The following is a 7322-nucleotide window of genomic DNA, read 5'->3' as shown; positions in this document are numbered from 1 at the left end:
CTAATCGTTCTCACTTTTTTTCTTACGCGTAAGAAACACATCATCCACTAGACTTTCCCTAATCGTTGTCACTTTATTTTTTACGCGTAAGAAACAAATCATCCACCGGACTTTACCTAATCGTTCTCACTTTATTTCTTACGCGTTAGAAACACATCATGGACTACACTTTCCCTAGCCGGTTTTACTTTATTTCTTACGCGTAAGAAACACATCATCCACTGGACTTTCCCTAATCATTCTCGCTTTAATTCTTTCTTACGCGTAAGAAACACATCATCCACTGGCCTTTCCCTAATCGTTCTCACTTTAATTATTTCTTATGCTTAAGAAACAAATAATCCACTGGACTTTCCCTAATCGTTCTCGCTTTAATTATTTTTTACGCGTAAGAAACAAATAATCCACTGGACTTTCCCTAATCGTTCTCACTTTTTTTCTTACGCGTAAGAAACACATCATCCACTAGACTTTCCCTAATCGTTCTCACTTTATTTTTTACGCGTAAGAAACAAATCATCCACCGGACTTTACCTAATCGTTCTCACTTTATTTCTTACGCGTTAGAAACACATCATGGACTACACTTTCCCTAGTCGTTTTTACTTTATTTCTTACGCGTAAGAAACACATCATCCACTGGACTTTCCCTAATCATTCTCGCTTTAATTCTTTCTTACGCGTAAGAAACACATCATCCACTGGCCTTTCCCTAATCGTTCTCACTTTAATTATTTCTTACGCTTAAGAAACAAATAATCCACTGGACTTTCCCTAATCGTTCTCGCTTTAATTATTTCTTACGCGTAAGAAACAAATCATCCACCGGACTTTACCTAATCGTTCTCACTTTATTTCTTACGCGTTAGAAACACATCATGGACTACACTTTCCCTAGTCGTTTTTACTTTATTTCTTACGCGTAAGAAACACATCATCCACTGGACTTTCCCTAATCGTTCTCGCTTTAATTCTTTCTTACGCGTAAGAAACACATAATCCACTGGACTGTCCCTAATCGTTCTCACTTTATTTCTTACGCGTAAGAAACACATTCACCCTATTATTTCTAAAACCTTAGAAACGCATCGTTCTTATTCATCATATCTCTTCTCAAACTCTACTTTATTCGTTTGATGCTTCATATTTAGTTTATGTGGGACTATATACACCAACAAATAATATTCTAAACAATACGGACAGAATCAACGCGTAACTTCCATATATATTACTTTAATAATAATCGGTTCAGTTTCTTCCAAAATGATTCTTTTTTGTAAACAAAGTAGAACCTTTTATTCGGAAATTTACTTGATACAAATGAGTATACTTCATACTTGTTCATACAATATTGGCACATAATTTTATCCATTCTATTAATATGAGTCAATCATGGGACACAAGTCAATCAAGCCAAAGTGTAAGCCAATCGAGCCAATCGAGTCAATCAAGTCAATCAAGCCAAAGTCAAACCCAAAGACTAAGTCAATCAAGCCAATCAAGTCAGAGTTCAATCTGCGATTCTCAACCTTCGGGTGAAGAATGGTTGCCATCAGACTACGAAGAAACTGATTCAGACTAAAAACATATGGAGAGAAAACAAGATATATTATTGGTGATGGAATTGAGTGAAACAAATAAGTTTAATTGTGGAAATGTTATCCACGAAGAAATGATCAAAATGGACTACATCAATTGTCCATTTTGCGATGAAGAATTACAACAGCCAACAATTAAAATAGTGTCATGTTGTGAAAAACAAGACATGATAAATAACAAGGGTACAAATGTATGCCGCAATTGTGGTACAGTAAGTGGTTATGATACAGCCAGTGAGTACGTTGATTTTCATGAGAACAAGTACAAGATTGTCAAGAAATCGGTTTAACAAAGAAAATATCATTTAGACAATGTGTTAAACGATATCACTAGTAAAAATGGATGGCAATTATCAGTACACAATAAAAATAGAATACATGATATTTTCCGAAAAATAGACAGGATAATGCCACAAATTAATGGTGATCGTAAACGAATGATTATCATTAATTTTATTCTAAAAATTTTTTCGAATTTTTGGATTTACCGACTGATAATATACCAATAACAAGGTCCAAAAAACTTTGCTGATGTTGAATATTATTGGAGTAAAATAATTAATCTTATTCAGTTGTGAACAATTTATTAAACTTATCCTCAAACTTGTAGTATAATGGACACATGTCTATTATGATAGTATTTGTACAAAGCTTTCAACTCTGATATCTCAGCTTCGGTTAAATTGTTATCGATATGATTGAAATTGAAAGCAGTCTTTGATGCTTTCATATATATGGTTTAGATATTATTTAATCCAATTCAAAATATGTCCCCAACCTTTTTTTCTACTGCTACCATGGCGTGAAAAGCATCTCCACCAATTGCATAAAGGTTTGTTGTGAACCCCATTCTTAAAAGATAACCATGAAGTGTATCGATATGTATTTTTGAAGATGTAGGTTGAGGAAAAGAACGTGTTGTTGTTATTGTACCAGGCATTCCTGCAATTTCGGCATTTATATTTTCACCGTTTTTAACAACCCATATCATGAATTGTTTATTTTTGAAATTATTTGTTATATCGATAAATAGTTGTTCGTTACGATTGAATGTGATTGTAAGTCGGTAAGTTCTACCACCACTACCACTACTGTCTAAACGATTCAGTATTCTTACATAGAATATGTCTCTGAATATTTACAAACGCGCCAAAATTCTCTGAAAAATTAGTATCATGTTTGATAACGAAAAACATGGTGAAATCTTTCTGGACGTCGATATTGACATTCATTTCGCCATAGAAACCACGGAAACGGTAAGTTAAATTGAAATCAGAAAATGGTATACCACTTGGTGAACCAGTCCGAGTAGTCACTTTCAAATCGTCCAACGCAGTCACACTAGGACCACTTCTTTTGAACTCTTCTGGATCTAACAAGTCTGCGTAAAATTCGAATAATCTTTTTAACACCTCGTCGTGCAATGCCACTCGGGCTATTTGTTTTTCAGCAACGTATACTTTTGTTGTCAGTTCAGTGATTTTGTCGTTGAAAGGATCAATTTTGGTTTGCATTTCTCTTCTGAAAAATTTTACAAGATTATCTTCAAACTCATTCAACTGTTTGATATTCACAGTATCATTATTTTCGACACCGTCTTGGACATTTTTTATCTGATGTTTCATGTCAATATTTTCATTAAAGTTTGCCGTTTGAAATTCAACAGCAGTTTTGAATGTCAGTTTGCCATTTTCTAAATAATACAGCTCATCGAAGACATCTTAGCTCAGAGCGCTCTGTTTTCCCTCGATCCCATAAATAACCAAATGACCACGCCCCTGAGATGGACTGTTTGTAATACCCTGACATTTCAAGTCAACGTTGAATATGAACTCGCAGCGTGTTACACTACTTGTCCTCTTAGACTTAAGCGCTGCTTTTGACACCGTGGACCACGCGATTTTGCTAAAACGCTTGACCACTGATTTTGGTATAGGCGGGAAGGCTTTAGAGTGGTTCTCGTCGTATTTGTCGGGACGCAGCCAGCGTGTTTTGTTTGAGGGGGCTACATCTGATAGCTTCGATCTGCGTTTTGGTGTCCCACAAGGCAGCTGTCTCGGCTCGCTTCTGTTTGTGGTTTACGCCTCCAAGCTCTTTGAGATAGTACAAGTCACCTGCCCAATGCGCACTGCTTCGCTGACGACACGCAACTTTACTTGTATTTTAATCCTAACAGGCCTATGGATCAAGTGAAGGCATTGGAAGCTATGGAGCGATGCATTAGTGACTTACGTAAATGGATGTACCGGGACAAATTAAAGATCAACGATGATAAGACTGAATTTCTTGTTATCGGATCGAGGCAACAGTTGCTGAAAATTAACCACAGTTCAGTCCGTGTTGGCATGATCGATATTAAGCCTGTTAAGGTAGTGCGTAATCTAGGAGCCTGGTTCGACTCGCATTTTTCTGTGAAGGTGTTTTATTAAAGCATCCTTCGGGGAGAATGAAAAAGTCATTTGGTGACAGATCCTTCAGTGTGTCTGCGCCCACTCTGTGGAACGCTCTTCCTGTTAGCCTCCGCATGATCAAATGTATTTCCACGTTTAAGTCAAATCTTAAAACTTATCTTTTTAAATTAGCTTTTAATATTTCTTAAATATGTATATATAAATAAATGATGTAGTGTTTTTTAATTATTTTTAAATTTTATTGTAGATTTTTAATACTTGTATAGTTTTAGGTTATTTATTGTTGTAATGCGCTTTTGATCAGCTGGTATGTTAAAAAGCGCACTATAAATCAATAAACTATTATTATTATTATTATTATTATTATTATTATTAACGTAATTGTATTCAGGTGGAGTTACATCGTACTTATGGAAGTGAATGATGGATCTACTATATTTCGAAAACAGCCTGATTGTTTGTTGACTGATATTCAGTTAGGAGGAAACAACTGACACTGTCATCTCATCCATAGCTGGTGAGAAGAATTCAATCACCAAAGTGAATTCACCCTCAGAAAGTAGATACATGTTGAATCCCAGTCGAGATGCATACCAGTTTTGTGCGTCTTTTCCAATTCTGAAACTGTAAGCTTTCTTACTAATATCATGAGGTGAATCAGAAAAGTCTTCGATACCATCAACAATAATGTTACTCTCACGTGTTGATTGATTAACATCATCCATAAGATATTGGAAAACACTTTTTTTGTTTGTTGAGTCGCTGATATGTGAGTCATTTATTTGTTTTTGTAAAACTATCAGTCAGCGTTATAATCATAGCCCCGTTGACTTGGTTTACGTACCTGATATTGGTGGCTGACAGCACGTTGTGGGAGTCAGTGGATAAGTTGATGATTTTGTTGTTACTCCTGTCTAAATCAGCAGCCATTTTATTTGAACCATCAAGTAAAAGCGTTTCATTTTCGTTTGCTTTGGCTGTTAACTGTTGATAATTGACTGCATCATTGTTGTCGCTGCCAGGTGTAATGTTTATTATTTTGTTGTTCCCCATATCTAAATCCACATTCATGGAAGTTCCACCGTTAATATTCAATTTATGACCAGTCTGAAAAAAAGATGATGACGATGATAAAAAAGATGATGATGATGATCTTGATAAACATCCAATAATTTTAAGATTTCAGTACTCCACCTTCAGAGTATTAATAAAATTGAAATCAGGCTACCAACTTGATCTCACCCAATCAAATTTTCACGAGTCTGTTGGCTTTCTTAAAGATGCTGAAAGTTATGGGTCACGAATGCCTGATTTAAGTCAAGATACAGAAATGCTAAACATACACTGTGATTTGGTTAATATCAGCCTTGTTAATGGAGGAGATACAGATATAATTTATTCTTTCTCAACCAGTATCCTCAAACCGTCATTTAGTTTCACTATGGAACCGCAAAGAGTCACATTTAATCCTGTGAATAAGAACACCATTTCGAGAATGAGAATATATATAACCGATGGCAAAAGACGACAGATAAATCTTAATGGCGCAGATACAGCTTTTAGCTTACTGTTGAAAAGAATTGTCGAATTTATTTATATGAAATCGTATGAATTCAAAAGATTTTACCATCCTCAAATGGGTAAATTTGTGTAAAAACACAAACGAAACGGTTTGATTGTTGACAATATATTCAAACCGATAAGAAGTATAGCATCATCTGTATTCCAAAATGTTGCCAAACCAATCGCGAAAAAAGCAATAAAATCTGGCCGGAGTAGAACACGCTGGTGAGCGTTTGGGTAAAAAAAGCAGCAGAGAAATCAGGTGATCTGATGATGAAACGACTAAGAGGTGTGAAACAAAAAACACCAACACTTCCAACGATAAAAGAAAAAAGTAGAGATATAATATTGAATCGTTTAATATCAGGAGAAGGTGTAAGGAAAAGGAAAGGACAGAAACTACTGCTCGGAAAAAACAGTCCATTCAACTCAATTCCAATACTTGGTCAAATATTATAAAACACGAATTTTTATCTAAACTAATAGTATAATGGCTTTTAGATCAAGTGAAATGTTACAACGAAATGAGTTTGTAAGATACCAGTCAGATGATGCAATCAGAGCACCAGCTAATGGTGAACACCAAGATAAAAATGGATACAAATTTACAATCATTGACAGATCAGCGTTTTACGATTGGTATAATGCTTATTTTAAAAATTCAGTTTCAAGTACAAAAGCTCGGTGATGGAACAGCTTATGGTGGAGGTGATAGAATTACTGTCATCAATGGCTCACACTCTTTCATCAATCATCTGATGATCAAATCTGCTGGTAAAATCGTATATGATACAGATAATCTCCACAAGGTCAATTTTGTTAAGAATCTATTGGAGTATTCTGATGATTTCAGCAGATCAGTTGGAAAAAACGGTCTTTGGTATTTGGATACTAGCCATCAGATTGCTAATGCTAATCAGAATGCAGGATTTGAAGCGAGACGAAGGTTAACAGTGGGAAATGCTGATGTCAATGTTATTATTCCTGTCAATAGATATTCATTCTTCGAAGTGTTAGAAGATAAGATGCTTATACCAATGCAATTACAATTCAATATAACACTTCAGAATTATGATGAGCTAATTCAAAAAGCAGATGCTGCCGATGATGGAAGAGTCGCCATTAATCGTTTTCTATTATGGGTGCCCAAATTAATTCCAAAAGATAGTCTATATGACAATTTTGTCAGCTCATTTTTGAAAGAAACTAAATGGTCCTATCTGAGATCGTGTATCAAATGTCCGCTCCAGCACAAGCAAGTGGTTTTGATCAGATTTCAGCAAGTGTGGATTATGTTAAACATATATTTGTATATCTCCAAAGAAATAAAACAAATGTCGTGGCAGAAAATCCTTACTTATTTGATACTTATAAATTGAATGCCGCTGATGCTAATAGTTATCTGACGACATGTACATTAGAATATGGAAGTGGAATATTTTATCCAGAAACTGAGTATGATACAGAAACTAAGGTGAGAATTTTTAACGATTTGTCTTATGCTGCAAGAAGAAATGATTTTAACACTGGTACACAACTGAATCTTGCAAATTTTAATGGTCTTTATGGTATGATATATTTTGATTTAACAAACCAAACAGAAAAAGTTACAAGGGATCCCAAACAGTTAATTTTCAGATACAAAATAAATGCTGCTCCAGCAGCTGCATTCAATGTTGACGCAATTGTCTTTTACGAAGAGATGCTGGTTGTGATTAACAAAATTGGTCATGAGTTAGTTATTGTGTAA

The 7322-nt window shown here is 35.0% G+C and overlaps 1 pseudogene; it reads left to right on the top strand.

The window, feature by feature from the left end:
- Positions 1–6003: 6003 nt before the first annotated feature.
- On the top strand, positions 6004–7322 carry LOC149106969 (uncharacterized; annotated as a pseudogene).

The sequence above is a fragment of the Orbicella faveolata genome, unplaced genomic scaffold (genome assembly GCF_042242905.1).
Source record: "Orbicella faveolata isolate gen_17 unplaced genomic scaffold, um_ofav_v1 contig_28, whole genome shotgun sequence".
Taxonomy (NCBI): Eukaryota; Metazoa; Cnidaria; class Anthozoa; order Scleractinia; family Merulinidae; genus Orbicella; species Orbicella faveolata.
The sequence above is the reverse complement of the archived record's forward strand: the minus strand, read 5'-3'. Positions and strand labels throughout refer to the sequence as shown.